Source organism: Tamandua tetradactyla, chromosome 14 (genome assembly GCF_023851605.1).
Source record: "Tamandua tetradactyla isolate mTamTet1 chromosome 14, mTamTet1.pri, whole genome shotgun sequence".
Lineage (NCBI taxonomy): Eukaryota > Metazoa > Chordata > Mammalia > Pilosa > Myrmecophagidae > Tamandua > Tamandua tetradactyla.
The window spans coordinates 86,230,429-86,251,392 of record NC_135340.1 but is presented as its reverse complement, the minus strand read 5'-3'; the positions used below and the strand labels follow the sequence as shown (position 1 = coordinate 86,251,392).

General features: G+C 38.9%; 1 long non-coding RNA gene and 1 pseudogene across 1 annotated transcript in view; both read right to left on the bottom strand.

The window, feature by feature from the left end:
* Positions 1-312: 312 nt before the first annotated feature.
* The window catches only part of LOC143656319 (uncharacterized), a 60,326-nt gene continuing 39,674 nt past the window's right edge, over positions 313-20,964 (bottom strand). The window contains exon 2 of the long non-coding RNA XR_013162455.1: positions 313-588. This is a non-coding gene — a long non-coding RNA (uncharacterized LOC143656319). The remainder of the gene's footprint in view (positions 589-20,964) is intronic.
* Positions 16,637-20,964, bottom strand: part of LOC143656554 (OCIA domain-containing protein 1 pseudogene) — a 40,949-nt pseudogene continuing 36,621 nt past the window's right edge.

Genomic DNA, 20,964 nt, shown 5'->3' with positions numbered 1-20,964 from the left:
ACTAGGTGCCTTCACCTGACCAAGTTGGCAACTGACTCTATCACACATGGGTTCTTTTATTTTCTTTTTATTTCTTTTTCTAGAGTGATGCAAATGATCTAAAAATGATCATAGTGAAGAATACACAACTATGTGATGATATTGTGAGCCAGTGATTATATAATATGGTTAAACTGTATCTGTGTGGATATTTCTAAATAAAAAATATTTTTAAAAAAAAGCCTTAGAAAGAAGATGATATTTAAACTAAGACTTAAAGGAGATGAGGAAGAGAACCATGCAGATAGCTAAAAAAAAAAAAGCTGCAGTTGGTACATGGTTCTATATGTCCTTTATTTTGGGTCACAGCCAATTTCCAGTATTCTGAGCTTGGCCACCTCCATTTTTTTGTTTGCTTGTTTGTTTTTTTCTTGGTCAGCCCCATATTATCTCTGCCAAGGTTACTTTCCTGCTTTCTCTGGGTTTATCTGTACTTAGAGCTTGTATACAGCAGTCAAAATTCGTTAATTAAAACTGCGATTAGTGGTTCAGTAGTAGAATGCTCGCCTTCCATGCAGGAGACCCAGGTTCAATTCCCAGACCATGCACCTGAAAAAAAAAACTGCAATTAGAGCTTGGTTGAGCTGCCTTCCCTTGATCCTAGTAAAGAGGGCTTCTTTTTCCCATGGACAAGTGGCTCTGAACTTAGCTTGCCATGACAGTGGGAGGAGGGGCACCAGACTCTGGAATCTGGGGGCTTTACTTACAGTTCTGTGCTATGATCTCAGCCCTTCCACCCATTCCAGACTGGGGTACAATATGTGTCCACATGGATGTCCCCCAAACAGTTGTTTCAGACAGTTTCTAGGCTATTTACCAGCTGCTCCAGAGGACTAATTAAATTCTACACCTCCCTTGCCTCTCTCTCATAAGGTTTTGGAGCAAAGCTATGCTTTCCTGGCCTGGCAACTCTTCTTTGAGAAGAAGACCCTATCCTGCCCAAGGACTTTGGAGAGCCTGGACATTTGACTTATGTATCAGGATGGAGATTGATGTGCAGGAGCTTATTGGGGACTGCTTGGGAACAACAACTGTATTAGTTAGGGTTCTCTAGAGAAACAGAAGCAACAGGGAACACTTGCAAATATAAAATTTATAAAAGTGTCTCACGTGACCGCAGGAAGGCAGAGTACAAAATCTGCAGGGCAGGCTGTGAAGCCGATGACTCCGATGGAGGATCTGGATAAACTCCACAGGAGAGTCTCACCAGCTGAAGCAGGAATGGAACCTGTCTCCTCTGAATCCTCCTTAAAAGGCATCCCATGATTAGATTAAGCATCACTCATTGTAGAAGACACTCCTCTTTGGTTGATTACAAATGGAATCAGCTGTGGATGCAGCCGATGTGATCATGATCTAATTCTATGACATGTCCTCATTGCAACAGATAGGCCAGCACTTGCCCAACCAGATAAACAGGTACCACAACTTGGCCAAGTTGACACATGTCCCTGACCATGACAACAACCATTAAGGGTATGAGAGAGGAAAGCACTAGTCAAAAGGTAAAAGTTGAACTATGACATAGCTGTAACAGAGGGCTGAGCTGCTCCACAGGGAGCTCTGGAGTTGCATTGTCCCTTTAGTGTTGCCCTTCCTTGAGTAGAGTTACTCTCCCTTGAGTAAAGGGGGCCATGATTTTGTACTACCACATCAACCAGGTGGCAGATACAGGCTTTGCCCAGGGAGGGGGCATAATCGTTGGTGGGGCTGCTCCCACAGGCTTAGGAAACTTTCCAGAGGGACTCAGCTGTGATCATGATCCTGGAAGTGAAGAACGAGTGTCCCAGTCCTGGATTAGGGGCTATGGGCAGGGTGTCATGGTATCCTCTACACCATGAGACTCTGAGTGACTAGGTGGATGATTTCCCATCATTAATTGTATACTCTCAGATACTAATCCATGAAGTTTTGTGTGTGCAGAAACAATGTCTTATCAAATGGAAGTGGTATTTGTGAGTTGGTGTCATTGTCAGGTTCATGTGTCAACTTGGCCAGGTGATGGTGCCCAGTTGTCTGGTTGGGGAAGCGCTGGCCAGTCTGTTGCTATGAGGACATTTCATGGACTTAAATTTATGATCATGCTGGCTGTATCCACAGCTGATTGCATTTGTAATCAGCTAAGGGGAGTGTCTTCTGCAATGAGCGATGCTTAATCTGATAATTGGACAGCTCTTAAGGAAGATTCAGAAGAAACAGTCACTCTTCCTACTTCAGCCAGCTAGCCTCTCCTGTGGAGTTCATCCAGATCCTTCATCGGAGCTTCCAGCTTCACAGCCTGCTCTATGGATTTTGGACTCTTCCATTCCCACGGTTGTCCAGCGAGCCTCTCCTGAGAGTTCACTGAGGACCTTCACTGGAGTTACCAGCTTGCAGCTTGCCCTACAGACTTTGGACCCTTACATTCCCATGGTTCCCCCGGCAGCCTCTTTTGAGAATTCATTGAGGACCTTCACCAGAATTTCCAGCTTGTGGCTTGCCCTACAGGCCTTGGACTCTACATTACCCTGGTTACATGAGACACTGTTATAAATTTAATATCTATGGGTATCTCCTGCCGACTCTGTTTCTCTAGAGAACTCTAATATAGTTTGGTTCACATATGCCTCGCAGGCACCAGTACGTCTCATCTACCACCTCCAGCTGCATACCTGTACCCCTTATTAGGAGTTCTCATTGCCCAGTTTGTGGAGAAAGAAAGAATTTAGATCTGGTTTACAGACGGTCTGTGTGACATGGTATCTCTAGCTAAAAGAGGATTGCTGCCACATTATGGCCCTAGTTAGGATTGGCTCTGAAAACAGAGGTAAAGAAAGCTCCAATCAGTGACCAGAACTTGGAGTAATTAATTTGGTTTCCCACTATGCATGAAAGGAGATATGGCCAGAGGAACGTACCCACACTGAGTTTTTGAACCAAACTGTTAGCTAGCTATTTTGCCAGCTGGTTAGGGACTTGGAAAGAACAAGATTGTAAGATTGGTGATAAGATAATCTGGGTAAAAATTGTCTTGTGTGAATGCTCACCAGAGGACATCCACAGCAGAGGAGGCTCTTACAAATAAAATGGCCACATTAACCAAATGCAATTATGAATCTAGATTAAAGCAGCTAACAGCAGAAACCAAGACTGATGATCCAATATAGTACCATTTCTCAAGAGAGTCAGCCAACCACCCACTAGCAACATTAATACATTGGACTCATCAAATCGTCTTAATTGAATAATCACTTATTTGGGAGTATTTGTTTGTCTTCTCTGCCCACCATGCTTCTGCCAGTAAACCACCTGTGGAGTTAGAGAAAAACTTGTTTACCATCATGATCCATAAAGTACATTTTTGACCAAAGTACTAGCTTCATAGCAATTAAAATACAGCAATGGGCTCCTGCCCATGGAATTCACTGGCCTTACATACCATATTGCTCAGAAGCAGGAAAGTCAATAGAAAAGAGAATGACTAGCTGAAGACTTTTTTGTGGCATCTACTGGGAGATGACAACAGCAAATTGAAGTACTTCCCAAAAGGATACATTTCTATGCTTTGAACCAGCAGCCACTATATGATATTAATCCTCTCTTAGCCAGAACACATGGGTCCAGGAGCCAAGGGTTAAAATTGCGAGTGGCGCTTCTCATTGTTACACCTGATATATCACTGGAAAAACTCTTGTTTACCATCTGCAAACCTTGGGCTTTCCTGGATTTTATGTCAAGGTTCTCAAGGGAGGGATTATTCTTTCAGGAGCTATTAAAATGGTCCAATTAAGTGGGAAGTTGAATCTGCCACCTTACCATTTAGGATTCCTCATGCTACTGAATTGACAGGCTCAGAAAGAATAAATTTCCTATATGGGATCCCTATATGGGATGATTGGTATTAATTATCAGAGGAAAACTGTCCAATATTAAATACCAATTAAAGACTAAAGCAATAAACCATGGAGCACTAAATACAGACCATTCAGATATGAAATGTTTTTTATTAAGTAAATAATTCTGACCAGCCTAGGTGCTGGCTGAGGCCCCAGGTAAGTAGAAGAAATAAGTGATAATTATTAATTATGGTCTTGTGACCAGTTTTAGAAATGAGAACTGTAAGAGTTATATATATATTTATATACATATTAACCATTGATATCTTTTTTCCCCTTCTCTTCCCCTGGTATTTTATATATGTGCTGCTGGTACTTAATCTTGCAACAAGGTCACTTGACCAAGAAGCAACATCCAAACTTAATGGGTAGGACCGAAATTCACCTGGAGATCTTGGACCTGAGATGGATATGATATCTGATGGGATTTGTTCCTCCTTATTGATGAAGGAGAAGACACCTTCACGTGTGGGACAGAAAGTTGTCACATGTTTGAAGGGATTAACTATTGGTGGCGAATGAATGCTAAATAGTAAAAGGGGTGGACTATGCCAACCCTGGGGCTGTTTCCATCAGATTCATTCCTTACTTTTCCCCCGCTCTTTTCTATATTTTGGTATGGTAGTTAAATTCCAGTGTCAACTTGGCTAGGTGAAGATGCTTAGTTCTATTGCTGTGAACATGAGCCAATGGCATGTGAACCTCATCTGTTGTTGATTACATCTGCAATCGGCTAGGAGGCATGCCTGCTGCAATGAATGATGTTTGATTTAATTGGCTGGTGCTTAAATGAGAGACTCAATGTAGCACAGCCCAAGCAGCTCAGCATACCTCATCTCAGCACTCACAGCTCAGTCCAAGCCTTTGGAGATATAGAAAGAAATCACCCAAGGGAAAGTTGTTGGAACCCAGAGGCCTGGAGAGGCCAGCAGAGATCATCCTGTGCCTTCCCACATAAGAAGGAACCTCAGTTGAAAGTTAGCTGCCTTTCCTCTGAAGAACTAATGAAATAAATCCCCTTTTATTAAAAACCAGTCCATCTCTGGTATGTTGCAGTCCAGCAGCTAGCAAACTAGAACACTTGGGGAGGCTGCTCTCTAAAGAATCCATTACCCAGGTTCCTGAATGGTTTGGGCCAATGGGAGGTTCTTGAGAGAGGTTACAATTTGGGAGGAAGGGAGAATCCAGCTAATTCCCACCCCCAACCCCTTTACCTCAGGAGACATCTCCAGAAGTAGCTGATTTTCCTCCATGGTTCTAGCTCCCACAGGAAAGGTCTGCCATGACTCTAGTTTTCCTGGCCCTAGGCTCTTATTACACCTCTCTTCTCTGCCTAATGGTGGTAATACTTTGTTGCTATGGCTAACCTTTGAGTTGTTTAAATGACTCCTGTTTTGTTTCTAAGCTTTCCTATCAGCTTTGTAATCAAGCCCTGCATTAAATTCCTTCCATTCTAATATTCATGTGGTTCCTATTTCTTTTTTTCCCTTCTATTTGTCCATATTCCATATCAACCAAATATACACTCCCCCTATCCCTCTACCCCCATTTTCCCTCCCCCTATAACCTCTAATTTATTTTTTGTCTCTGAGGAAACATTTCAGAGTTAACATTGACTTAACATTTCATGGCAACATCTGCTGGGCTCCGATCATTTCCAGACATCCATGTATCTGTTCCCTCTGTCAACTCTGTGGCTTCTGTTGTTTCTAACTCTCTCAAAAATGTTTCCTTTTTTTAAAGGATCCCGTAAACTAATCAAGACCCACCTTGAATGGGTGGGGCCATGTCTCCATCTAATCAAAAGATCACACTCACAATTGGACATGTAATATCTCTATAGAAATAATCTACTCAAAAGATTCCAACCTACAGTATGAATCAAGATGAAAATAAATGGCTGCTCCCACAAGATTGGATCAGGATTAAAACGTGGCTTTTCTGGGGTACATAATACTTTCAAATTGGCACAATGTTCATTTAATATCAACTTTTTAAAAGTAAGATACCACACCCAATGTATAGGATTATAAGAATTATTTTTTTTCAATCTAATATGTATCTATTTATCTCATAAGTGATAGTAGACATGTCAAAACAAGCACTTTCTAGGTGGTGGGAATAAGGTAGTTTTAATTTTCTTCCACATGCATCTATATATTTTTCTGAATTTTCCTAATTAGGAAAAAAATGTGTGTATGATCATGTATCAGATAAAATTAGGTGTGACAGTTATAAAACTTCCTCAAAAACCTAGGCTCATGCTTTCTTGTTTCTCTGTCAGCCTCAGTGACATATTCTCATACCAGTCAGCAGGAAGGAAGAAGGAAAGGAGTACATACCCATCTACTTAAATGGAAGGAAATGTCATACACTTCTGTTTCCATTTGCATCAACCAGAACTCAGTTATAGGGTCATCCCTATTGGCAAGGGAGTTTGGTAAATGTAGTCATTTAGCTAGGTAGCAATGTGCCCACTAAAAATGGAGCACTGTTAGTAAAGAATGAATATGGACAGGTAATTGGCATTCTCTGCCACAGATCATTATAATCAGTATAAAATAAAAATAAATGACTTTGCTTTGTTCACTTATTTTGTTCAATTCTACAACAGACTATCCAACTGGATTCCATCTGTATCCTATGGAGCAAGTTCCTATATGGTACCTTATGGAACACAAGCTCAGATACTACAGAAACTTTCATAAAATGACTGCTTTATTACTTATACAGCAGAAAGAGTCCAAAAGAGTTGGGGAAGAGATCCTATCATGGCCAGTCCCCTGGGGAGGTCAAATTCTCAGGTCATGAACATCAAGATGAGGGACACTTGTACTGCCCAAGTGTTGGATTTTTATATACCCCCTGAGGAAGAGGCCCTACCAAGGAGCAAAAGGCATTTATCAAGCAACTTTTGACAAACAGCTGGGACTGTTTGCATTTAAATGTCTCCCTTGGGCTGCTTGTAGTCTCTTGCAAAATGGAAACATGGTGAACACCTGCACAGAAACAAGCAAGAGGAGAAAATGAGCAGAGCAGACAAGGGCTGGGAGAAAGTCATTAAGTGTGACATGACTTCCCCAACATATTCAACAGAGATGTTTGATCTTGTGGGCTTTTCAGAGGGTGTGGTATATGGGGAGGTGACTTTTTAAAATAAGATCTTATTTTGGAAAAATTTTAAATTTGCAGAAAAGTTGTAAATATAAAGAGTTCCTTGTTTATGCAGTGTCAGTTTCTCCTAATATTATAATCTTAAATTACCATGGTGCATTTGGCAAAAATAAAAAGCCAATCTTGGTACATTATTATCCACTAAACTCTGGAATTTATTCATATGTCAACAGTTTTTCCATTATTGTTCTGTTTTTTACATTTAACCATGTGTCTTGTTAGTCTCCTCTAGTCTGTGACAGTGTCTCCATCTTTTCCTTGATTTTTATGATCATGAAAATTTTGAGGAATACTGGTCAGGTATTTGGTAGAATGTTCTTCAGTTTGGTCTTGTTTGATACCTTAGAGGTGGTGAAACTTTTTTTTAATGGATGGTGAAGATGGTAGCACAATATTGTAAATTTAAATAATATCACTGAATTATACACATGAAAGTGGTTGAAAGGGGAATTCTTGTATTTTATATGTATGTTATCATAATACATTTTTTTTTTAATTCAACATCCATCATGATATAAACTGTTACCTAACTAGGAATAACTGGGAACTTTTCTCAACTACATAAAGAACATCTACAGAAAACCAACACAACATTATACTTATCAGTGAAAGACAAAATGCTTCCCCTTAAGATCAGGAACAAAGCAAGGATGCCCACTCTCACCACTCTTATTCATCATAGTACTGGAAATTCTAGGCAGAGCAATTAGGCAAAATAAAAAAAAAATAAATAAATAAATAAAAGGTATACAGATTGGAAAGGAAGAAATTGTCCCTATTTGTAGGTCATTTGATTGTCCACGTAGAAATGCTCATGGAATCCACCAAAAGAAAAGAAACAACCCAAACCCACATGGATATATGTACTTCTATATATAAGAAACAAACATGTAGAAACCAAAATTGCAAACACAATATCATTCACAATTGTTCCCCACCAAATGAAATACCTACATATAAGTCTAAGAAAATATGTACAGGATCTGTGTGCTGAAAATTACGATATGGTTTCTCACATTCTTGACTCGTATGGTTTTGACAACTTAAAATATTACAGGGAAGGTATTTTGTAGAAAGTCAGTTGGGTTTGACTGATGTTTCCTCATGATTATATTCAGGTTATGTATCTTTAGCAGGAATATCACAAAAGTGATGCTGCATTTCCATTGCATGCTCTCAGCTAGCACTTGGTTTCAGTTTGTCCCAATATTGTGATGTTCACTTGAATGTTTGATTAAGGTGGTATCTGTCAGGCATTTCCACTGAAGGAAAGTTTTTCCTTTTAATTTTTTTAACTTACATTTTAAAGTGATTTACAGAAAAATTCTCTCCTTTACCACCAACGCCAATCAAGATACAGAACAGTCCCATCATATCAGAAAATATTCCCTCATGCTGCCCCTTTCTGGTCAAACTCTCTGCCCATCCCTAAAGTGTGGCCATTGGAAAGTCCCTTCAAGTTGGGTTCTATGTCCTTTCGACACGCCCCCTATCAGTTTTGGGCATTTCCTGGCTTTTTGGCACAACAGATGTCCCAAGCTTACCCTGTACTCTTCGCTGTTGGGATGTTCTTCTCCCAGACCCTTACAGTAGACAGATCAAGGTACTATGTGCATATGTGTGTGTGTGTGTGTGTGTATATACATGTACATATAGTATAATGCACATATATGCATATGGTATATGCTCAGACGTGTACATATATGTCTATACCTATATTTCTATCTCTATGTATTGAAAACTCTGAGCTCATATTGATACCTTGAATTCTAGTCCAACATCACAGGGTTCATTCTAGTTTTATCCCTTTCCATTTTTGTACCTCCCTCTCTGCTACTAAGAAGCCTAGCTCTAATCAGCCTTAAAATATGTTATTTATTTGATTTCTAACCAATTCCGCATCACTGCCACCAACCCCTTCCTCGCACAAACTCCCATTCAGACTTCGACTTCTCACATCGGCTTGCTGCATGAAAACCCTCTTCACCCTGCATGGGCACCACCAGATGCCAGGATGCCCTTCTACGTACATGCTCTCCTTGCCCCGCTTGGGGTCTGACCCCACCCTAGGCTTCACAACCCCCCCCCCCCAATTGGATGTTTTTCTCATCTTGCTCAGACTCTGACACCCCACAGCAGCCCAATTCCCCCACAGGGGGATTGAACCCCCTCATCCTGTTTTGCTTCCAAATCCCTAGGATGAGCCACCTGACTTTGGGTGTACTCCCTCTGCTCTCTCCCTGGAAATGCTCTCCTTACTCTGGACACCGCCCTCACTCTGTGATGCAATACTCTTCCCATGCTGTTTGAGTTCTGACACATGCCCCTAACCACTCTCTCTCGTGGATGCCTCCTTACACTGGCAGAGAAATTAAGACAGATGACTTCAGTTCAGTTAAGGCTGGTCTACGTACACTTTGCCTTTAGTCCTAGGACATGGTCTGTTCACAGTCTCAACTGAAGGGTTAGGGTTTGACCAGATCCCTTCACCCTTAGTGAATTCTGAGCTCGAATATTGGTCTCTTCATAAATGTGAGACTGCCAAAATCTCGGCTTATCTTTTTTTTTTTTTTAGCTCCTTAGGAACTTCCTGTTTGTTTTCTTGGAGTCTCATGAGCTCAATTTAAGAGTCAGCAAAAGTCTGATAAGGGATTATAAGTAGAATTTCAGGCTCACTTCTTTACAGTTGCCTTTTTTTCCTCTGGGATCTTAACCCCTCAGATTCTGACCACCTATGTAGCCCTGAACTCCAATTTTTGCTTCCTTGGCTTAGTATGCATTCTGAGCACATTTCAATGCATTTCCTTCAAGTCTTAGCTGTCTTGCTTACTCTCCAATACTTCCAAACAGCTTTCATGAAACAGTTTTTAAAATACGTAACGTTTTTATAACATTATAAATGTTTTCATAATGGTTCCTAGTGGGAGAATAAATCTGATATGAGATACCATGTCACAGCTAGAAGTCTATATTTGAGTTTTGTTTAGTTTTTGATGAAATGTTTCTTTAAGTTAGTAAGTCAATAGGTTCACCACCTGATTTCTGGGCGGAGAGTAGAATTGAAGCGCGTATAGACAACTATCCTTTTAGAGTAATTGTCTATTTAAGTACAAGAGAAAATTAGCTGTATTCTGTTCCTGTCTAGAAAGAGGCTTCTAGACTTAGCTAACACAAAATCAGCCATCCTATAAAAGCTGGGTCCTCTGTACCTGAAGGGTTCAGATAAGAGTGGAAATGCTTTCTTTAGCAGATCAGCCTATTTTTTCCATTTGTCAAGTCCTCTAATGCACTGTAAAATTTAGTAATTTCAAACCAGTGTTACAAAAATCAGAACATATTTTAAATGTTTACATTTCATAAATTGACCTTTCTACAATACAAAACATATACAATTCTTTACACTGTGCTAGTCAGAGTTGATACTTATAAGAATCATAATCATATCATTTCATAGTGCCCTATCAGCAGTGGTGTCCAGTAGCGGGCCACAAGTTTCAAGTTATAAGAAGGGCATCTTTTTCTTTCCACACTTTTCAGTGTAACTTGGGAATAGAGAGGGAATCTCAGACAGCTATAACAGCCACATTCGAAATGCAAATGTTGTCCTGTGAAATGTGAGCTGCTGGCCAGGACAGACCCTAACTGGGAGAACTGTCCCAAAGAAACAGAGATGAGAAGGTTCTGACAGATTCACTAACTGTGCGACCTAGGGGAGGCTGTATAACCTACATGGGTTTGTTTCTCCAACTGTAAAGAGGAATTAATATCTATCCTCCATGGTTGTTGTGAGAATTAAATGAGACAATGGTACATGAAAAATGATAAAGATGTAGAAGAGTCATGAGGATTTTCCTGGCTGAATCTCTTCATTTCATAGATGAGGAAAAACCCAAGAGGTGAAGTGTCTGCTCAAGGTCACTTGTTGGTTACCTGTAGAGCAAGATTGGATCAGTGTCCACACTGATCACAACTGGCACCTGGAAGTCTAGTCTCAGAACTGGCAGTTTTTTTTATCTTCTCTCTCATTTTAAGGGCCAAAGCTAGTCACAAAGCCAGCCGAGATTCAAGGCTGGAGAAATGGACTCTACCTCTTTGGGGGAGGAGCTACAAACCACATTGCGATGGGCATGGGTCCAGGAGAGGGTGAAGAATTGAGGACATGTTTGCAGTTGATATAACACAATGTCTTCCAATGTCTTGATCTATCCCCTGAATGAAAGCCGCCATGAGTTTCACACAAAAACAAGTATTATAAAAAAAAAAAGAAAACAAGTATTATGCATGTGCCTTTTGACTTTCTAGACATCTCCTCTATAAACCATGGAGAAGTCTTGGGGATGTAGTTCAGTAAGTACCTACCTAGTGCCTTCTGCATGCTCAGCACAGGGTGGGGTGCTGAGGATGTGCAGGAATGAGTAACCTGGCCCTGCAGACTGCAGGTAGAAAATACCCATGGGGACAGTCATTAGACAGTGAATGGCAGTGACTGGCATATGACCCAATGGGGGCCAGAGGAAATGTGAACAGCCTGCAGAGAAGACAGCCCCTGAAAGGAGAGAACATTTACTCCAAACAGGGAAAGGTGGGTAGGACTTAAATAGCCAGAGAGCGGAAGGGGAGAATGTATTAGCTGTGGAATTAGCATGATAAAAAGTTCAGAATCAGGGTGTGTGCCCGAGTTGCTGGGGGAAAGTAAATGGCATTCAATGTAGAATGACAGGAAGAGGACAGGACGGCAGGGGCACAATGAATGGTTGGAGTTGCAGCCAGTGTGAGGGTCTGGGGGAGGCAGAGACAGGGTGGGGGAAAGGACAAATCTGGTGGTATCTGTGAGGTGGGGTTGGAGAACTTGGGAGCAGAGAGACCAAGGAGAAGCATGCTCTACCACCCAGTGGGTTTGAAAGGGGTTTTGGGTTAAAGTCTGGGCTATGGGAATCTAAAAAGAAAAATGCAAAGTCTGGTTTGAAGGGATGATTGACAGGATGTGGAAACTTTATGTCCCTTGAATTCAGACACTGATAGCAAACTATAACTACTAAGAGCTAATTAGTGTTTAATGATTTTGAACACATGTATAAAATTGGAAGTCTTTTCTTCTGGCTATCTCCACTTTTTTATCCTAAATACAACCATGTTAGTCACTAGTTGATACACAAACAAAAATTTTTGGCTTATTTTCTCTTTCCTAAAAAAAATTCCAGAGCAAAAGTAGAACAAAAATACCTGATACAATACAATATGAATTCTAAAAGTTCACTTTTAAAATTTTTGTATTTGCTACTGTTCATCTGTGGCACTTAAACCAATTCTATTTTGAGCCAACATTTATATTCTAGACTAATGCTGTCCAGTATTTAAGCCACTATGAAGTATTTGAAATGTGGCTAGTTCAAATTGAGATGTGCTCAAAATGTAAAATATATAGTGAATTTCAAAGCCTTAATAGAAAAAAAAGGATGTAAAATACCTCTTTAATAATTTTTAATATTGATTATTTGTTGAAATAATGTTTCAGATATACTGGATGAACTAAAATATACAACTAAATTAACTTTATCTTTCTATTTTTGCTTTTTCAAGATAGCTATTAGAAAATTTGAAATTACTTCTGAGACTCACATTTATGGCTGACCCTATTATTTCTATTGGGAGTGCTATTCTAAACGCTGCATTTTGACCAGAAATATCTTATGATGTGGCCCATATTATAGTTAATGATTTTAACTGGTGGAAAGATTTTGCATGCCCAATGAAAGGAAAAGTTGTTCCATGCATTTCTATTTTCTATGGGCTGAATCTGTGCTTAAGTGTAAGTCATTTGAATATCTTGAAGCACAAGCCATATTATCTGCTTTCAAAGATAGGCATTTATGTGATTATCATTTCTTTCCCTAGAGGGGAGGGAATACAACAAGGAATTGCAATAAAATTTTCCATTTATTAAAAAGTTTTAATAAATATTTTAGATTATCACTAAAGCATGATATATTAATGTGCCTGTATCATTTTAGCATTGGTTTACAAAATCTAAATGCAACTAGCAATAGGTGCTTACTGAACAGGTGTTGTGTTTTATTGCTGCTGTTTAACTGTCTTTTAATCTTCAGCACTCCCCTTACAGCTGATGATTCTTTTTTTCCATGACATTGACTTTTTGAAGATTTTAGGCCAATTGCCTTGTAAAATACTACACACGAAGTCCTTTAGCTTGTCCTGAATTTCTGTAAAATGCAGAGCGAGTCTAGAGAAGCTTGATTATCTTCAGAATGTTCATTTAGTAAGAACACTTAATAAAATTGTGTGCTTTAGGGCAGGCCATGGTGGCTCAGCAGGCAGAGTTCTCGCCTGCCATGCCAGAGGCCCGGGTTTGATTCCTGGTGGCCGCCCCTATAAAAAAAAAAAAAAATTGTGTACTTCATACTGCATCACATTAGGAAGCACAATATCAAGTTTTTCCATAATCAATGATGCCAAATTTGATCACCGCTTTAAAGTGGTGATTGCCAGACTTCTCCATTGCAAAGACAAATTTTTCCATTTGCAATTAAATTAATAAGTAATCCGTTTGGGGAATATTTAGTTTCCTAATAATTTTTCACCTAATGACTATAGCATCTATTGCCAAGCTTTGCCTGAATCAATTATCTCATTAGGAGTTGCAAAACAGTGATTTTCTAATTCTGCAACTCCTTTTACATCTATTAGCTGGCATTCTTCTCTAAAGAATTACTTTTTTCTCTCTTATTTATGGATTTTAAGTTATTTAGTATATTACAATCAATTACAGTAACTATTCTTTTTGATGTTCAAGGTGTCCCAAATTTGGCCAGTGTCCTTTAGATATCTCCCATCATTCTTTGGGAACTTCCTTGCTTTCAGGCACAATGAACTGTCCTGGGCTCACCATGTACTTTCTCTGCTTCAGACTGGGTCCGATTTAGTGAAGAAATAAATTTAAAAGCCATGATCTGGACACTAGTTGAACTCAGTACTACTAGGATCTTTCAATAACAGTTTTTTTTAAAAAAAATTGAAATATAATTCAATTATACAAACAGAAAACAAAACACTTCACCCTTTTTAAGTGTGCAATTCCATGGTCTTTAGTATGTTCACAGAGTTTTGCAACCAATTACCTAATTCCGGAACATTTTCTCACCCCAAATAAAAATCTGTACCTATTAGCATTCACTTCCCATTTCCTCCTCTCCCCAGCCTCTGGCAACTACTGATCTATTTTCTGCCTCTCTTTGCCTATTCTGGACATTCCATATAAATGGAATCCCATGATCTGTGGCCTTTTGTGTCTTTTACCTCTTATAATGTCCCCAAGGTTCATCCATGTCATAGTATGAATCAGTACATGCTTTTTTATTGCAAATTGTATTTCATTGTATGGACTACATTTTGTCTATCCATTCATCAAAATGACATTTGGGTTGTTTCCAATTTTTGGTGATTGTGAATAATGCTGCCTTCATGTATAAGTTTCTGCGTGAACATATGCTTTTAATTTGGAGGGTATGTAGCTAAGAGTGGAATTGCTGGGTCATACGGTAACTCTATGTTTTAACTTTTTGAGGAGCTGCCAAACTGTTTTCCACACCGAATGCACCATTTTACATTCCCACCAGCAACACATAAGTGGGAATACACTGCTGTTTTGTTCAAGTGAACGATTTTTGAATGTTGCTATTTTCTTAACTTTCTAAAAAGATTATATAACTCGATTCAAATTATATAGCCTTCTGTTTTGTTCTGATTTTCAAATTTGTATTGACATAAGCTGCAGTTTTCACAGACATGAAAAATGAAACTATTTTAGCAATGAAATACATAGTACAGCCTTTGTTATCTATAACCCAGAAAATTTTGCTACTGAACTGAAACAGCTCTTGACTACTTGCCTGGCTCTGACAGGTAGGGTGAGACTCAGACCCAGCCTATCGTTTGGATAGCCTGTAGAGCTCAGCATCACTCTCATGACTGCGCTTTCTGAGCAGCAGGAAACTACATTCCCAGGTAGTTTGAAACTACCCCTTTTCCAGATTAGGCCAGTGAGAGGAACTTGGGGGGAAATTGGAAGGCGATGGGACACCGAAGCTATTATTCTCCAAAGGTGGTGACAACGGATGCTGAACAGATGTGAGATTCCCCGAGGCTTCCCAGTAAGCTTTCAAGAAGCATCGGCTTCATTCTATGACCTTCCATGCCCACTTCTTCCACCTTCACCGCTGCCTTGAGCTGCTCTCCCTCTGCTCTTCCAGCAGTTGTGCAAGTGTCTAATTCTATATTAAACCCTTTATAATCAGAACACATAGAGTGGCTTCTGTTTTCCTAAACAAATCCCGAAGTGCACACATTTATTTGATAAGCTAGGGTGGGGTGGGGGTGCTATTTCACATCTCACTGTATTTAAAATACAATGAAGAAGGGGAAAAAGTGTTGTTTGTCAAAAAGCACAGTGTTTTTTCACTACCCTGAAGTTTCTGTTCCAGCAGCCACACTGCCTGGCTATCCTTAAATCATCCTGAGCATTAAAAAAAAGAAGAAGAAGAAGAAAGAAAGAAAAGGGAAACACATCATTAAAAAATCATATAAATGCCATTTAATGGTAGAATAATCCGAGGAATGGATACACCATAATTAATAAATTACTCCCATAATATTGACAATTAGGATTTTAAAAATTACTTTGGCTATTATGAGTAATCCTGAAAAGAGTGACTTTTGTGATTATTTCCTTTAGACAGAGTCCAATGAGTGGTATTTGAGGTTCAAAGATTATAAACATATTAAAAATTACTGATACATATTGCTAGATTGGTTTACAGAAATATGGTCATTTACATTCCTATATGTAGTGAATATAAATTTGTCTTGCCAGTTCATGATTGTATCAAATGCTATCATGTTTGCTAATTTGGTTGATAAAAATTCAAGTTTACTTTTTTTTTAGCTTCCTTTACATTTTATTTATCATAAACATTAAGCTACTACAGCAAACACTGGGCAAAGCCTTTTCATAATTTTTTGGTATGAAGTTTAACACTTAAAATCATACTTGCAGGGCGAGCCACGGTGGCTGAGTAGGCAGAGTTCTCGCCTGCCATACCTGAGACCCAGGTTCAATTCCTGGTGCCTGCCCATGCGAAAAAAAAAAATTATACTTGCTTCCCTCTCCCCCAATTCAACATGAGGATATCACATAGTCTCATACAGGAAGATTCTAAAGCATTACAATCTGATAGTTTTATAGGAGTATCTTTGCCCTATAATGTTTAAAACAATCTCACAAAACTAAATACTATCATGATATGACACCACCATTCATATAGTTCCCCAAAGTCAAGTACATTTTCAAAATATTAACATAGAACTCTGTGGTTTTAAAAGGCATCATAATAAGCCAAACCACAAAAACCCAGGTTTTAGTTTTAAATGTGTTTTGGAAGACCGCTGCTGAACTCAAAGCACGCAGATATTCATGACCATCTAGGTAAAGCTGGATATTGAAACACCTTCAGTTGGTCCAATGATGTAATGTGTCACTCATCTCAAGTATCTCCATATTTGTTTACTTTGACTTCTTTTTTTTGGCATTCTTTCCTGCATAGGCCTGACTGAAGAGTCAGTCTTTTCTGTTAGTTACTTCATATGACTCTCTGTTCTTATTGCTTAATTCCTCACATGTAATATTTCTTCTTTTTAGAACTTTCTTCAAGCTTGGGATCAGGTCCTTATGGCAATATGATCAGTAATATCAGTGAGAGCAGGTTCAGTCATGGAAGAACTGAATGGAATTGCCTCATAATGAGGAAAAATCTCTTTTTTTATGCTATCTGCTGCTGGAAATGTCACAAAAGAACAACCACTCACACTTGAGCCATACTTTGACTTCTGACCACAGTGCCCAGGTGGTGAATGGATCGTGTCTGACCTGATCATAAAGCTTCTCCAAGAGGAGAATTCTCAAGTTTTTAAACTTCTCTTGCCAAGTTTTCACATAAGAAAGCTCCCCATAGGATTTGTACCAGGTATGCAAGGATGGTTCAATGTAAGAAAATCAATTAATGTAATACACATCAACAAATCAAAGCAGAAACCACATGATCATCTTGACTGATGCAGAAAAGGCATTTGACAAAATTCAACATTCTTTCTTGTTGAAAACACTTCAAAGAATAGGAATAGAAGGGAACTTTCTCAATATGATAAAGGGAATATATGAAAAACCCATAGCTAACATTATACTCAATGGGGAAAAACTGAAAACTTTTCCCATAAGATCAGGAACAAGACAAGGATGTCCACTATCACCACTGTTATTCAACATTATGTTGAAAGTTCTAGCCAGAATCATTAGACAAGGAAAAGAAATACAAGGCATCAAAATTGGAAAGGAAGAAGTAAAACTCTCACTGTTTGCAGATGATATGATACTATATATCAAAAACCCAAAAAAATCCACAGCAAAACTACTAGAGCTAATAAATGAGTACAGCAAAGTGGCAGATTACAAGATCAACATTCAAAAATCTTTAATGTTTCTATACACTAGTAATGAACAATCTGAGGAGGAAATCAAGAAAAAAATCCATTTACAAATGCAACCAAAAGAATTAAAAAATTAGGAATAAATTTAACTAAAGAGGCAACAGATCTATACAAAGAAAACTACAAGAAATTATTAAAAGAAATCACAGAAGACCTAAATAAATGTAAGGGCATACCATATTTATGGATTGTAAGACTAAATATAGTTAAGATGCAATTCTACCTAAATTGATTTATAGATTCAATGCAATACCAATTAAAATCACAAAAACTTACTTTTCAGAAATAGAAAAACCAATAGCTAAACTTATCTGGAAGAGCAGGGTACCTAAAAGTATCCTGAGAAAGAAAAATGAAGTCGGAGACCTCATGCTACCTGACTTGAAGGAGTATTACAAAGCTACAGTGGTCAAAACATCATGGTACTAGCATAAAGACAGATATAATGACTAATGGAATTGAAAATATTATTCAGATGTAGGCTTGTCATCTATGGATAATTGATCTTTGATAAGGCAGTCAATCCAACTCACCTGGGACAGAACAGTCTCTTCAAGAAATGTTGTCCAGAGAACTGGACATCTGTATGCAAAAGAATGAAAGAGGATCCATATCTCATACCTTATACAAAAATTAACTCAAAGATCTAAACATTAGATATAAGACCATAAAACTGTTAGAAGAAAATGTAGAGAAATATAAATCTTATAATAGGAGGTGGTTTCCTAGACCTTAGCATGAGCATTGAAGTGGTGAAGGAGAAGGAGGGAGAAAGGGTATGGCTTGCATAAGCTGTTTTCTTCCTGTGAGTTCTTCTCATAGCCTACAAAATGATCACATTCCTAACTGCACACCTGTGTGCACCCATCACCATCCCTGGGAGTCATCTCCCATACTGCCAGAGAGACTTTCACTACTGGATGCAATGTCCCACGTGGGGTTGGGTGGGGGAGGCAATGATTTCACTTGCAGAGTTGGGTTTAGAGAGAGTGAGGCCACATCTGAACAACCAAAGAGGTCCTCTAGAAGTAACTCCCAGGCACACCCACACATAGGCCAAACTTCTCCACTATATACATTAGCTTCACAAGAGCATGCCTCAAGATCAAGGACTTGGCCCATTGACCTGGGTGTCCCCAATGCCTGACACAGCATCAGGGGTTTCCCTGGTGGCAAAGTTCAACAGTTCCATATTTTTTCTCCCATCCTTCAAGGGAACCCACAAATACTTTTTGATTATCTGCTTAATATACTCTGGGATGTATCCAGGCATTATATTAAACTATACAAGATTAAAGGCCCTTATTCTTATTCTGGGCTCACTGTGTTTGGATTGTTTAAATGATCTATCCAGACAGGTTGAGTTAGATTACATACTGTAGAAAACTTAGGTTCTGGGCAAAATAAATCTTTCTTTCTTTGGTCTCAAAGAATAGGTGAAGTTCCAAAATACAGAAAATGTCTTCCTTACCCCTGTGTTCTGAACTACCTTAATATTGATTGGCTTGGATATCATCTCTAAACACTAGGTTATAGATAGATATATAAAAGAGCCTCTCAAAATCCAGAAATAATAATTACCATTCCAGACTAAATGTGACTGCTATAAGAACTTACAATCTAGGCCCCTTTTCTCCTATAAGCATTTTCTAAAGGAGACTATACAATAATTGTTCTTTTGTTTTTGGCTTCACCAAATGTCCCACAGTTTCACCCACAGCACCTCATGCTGCACCATTTCACTCTTCCCTGCAGCAGCACAATATTCAACCATTTGCCCACATCACTGCTCATCAATCCACCTCTCAATCGGTATATCCTTCAGTCACCTGCATTCATTAGGCATCGTGCACAATGTCCAAATTCAACAGTCCATCAACACTCTCAACCCTAGGAAATTTAATTGTTCCCAAAGAGAAAGATAATCAATAAACACACTCTCACCAAATAGAAAATCCAAATGCCCCTCAGCTCTTGACCTTCCCCCCATCATTCACCTTGGTGTCGCTGTGGTACTACTGATTCCCTCCTGTTAAACACAGCCCATAGCATGCAATAGCAGTTTTCCCCCGAACCCTGAATTTATACAGTCTCTGCACAAGAATCATACCTTTGGAGTAGTTCATGCAAGAATTTACTTATATTTGTAGTGCTAATCAGTGGCACACATGGGTCTATATAACCCCTTTCAATCATGTTCATCTTCAACATGATAATATTATTATGGACCCACTAGTGAACCACCTTCACTTCTATCTATTCCCTTACATTTGAGTTCAATCGCATTAGCTAACCGTCCACCCATCTCTAGCTTCCATGAAACCCTAGGTCCTGTATATTCTGTATTATAAGCCTCTGGTTTTACCTTTACATGGTCATAAAAGTGTACTCAATCAGTATCTATCCTTTTATGTCTGCCTTATTTCACCCAGCATTGTGTCCTCAAGGCTCATCCATCTTGTCCCGTGCTTCAGGACATCCTTTCTTCCTACTGCTGCATAATATTCCATTGTATGTATATATGACATTTTGTTAATTCACTCGTTTGTTGATGGGCATTTGGATTGTTTCCATCTTTTGGAGAACATGAATAATGCTGCTATGAACATCAGTATACAAATTTCTGTTTATGTTGTTGCTTTCATCTCTTCTAGATATATATCGAGTAGTGCTATTGCCAGGTCACAGGGCAACTCAATATTTAGTTTCCTAAGGAACTATCAAACAGTTTTCCATAGTTGATGCACTATTATACATTCCCACCAGCAGTGCATAAGTGTCCTAATTTCTCCACATCCTCTCCAAATATATAGTTTCCTGTTTGTTTAATAGCAGCCATTCTAATAGGTGGGAGGTTGTATCTAATTGTAGTCTATCACCATTTTCCTTATAGCTAACGAAAATGAGCATCTCTTCAAATGCTTTTGAGCCATCTGTATTTGCTCTTCAGAAAAATGCCTGTTCATTAATTTAGCCCATTTTATAATTGAGTTGTTTGTTCTTTTGTTGTTGAGTTGTGTGATTTGTTTTATGTATACAGGACATCAAACCTTTGTCCAATATGTGATTTCAAATATTTTCTCCCATTGAGTTGGCTGTCCTAACCTACAAAGCACAAGCACAAGCAAACAAAAGAAAAACAGCACAAGCAACAACAACAACAAAATAGATAAATGGGAACTCCTCAAAATCAAGTGCTTCTGCACCTCAAAAGACTTTGTCAAAAAGGTGAAGAGGCAGCCAACTCAATGGGAGAAAATACTTGGAAATCACATATTGGACAAAGGTTTGATTTCCTGTATATACAAAGAAATCATAC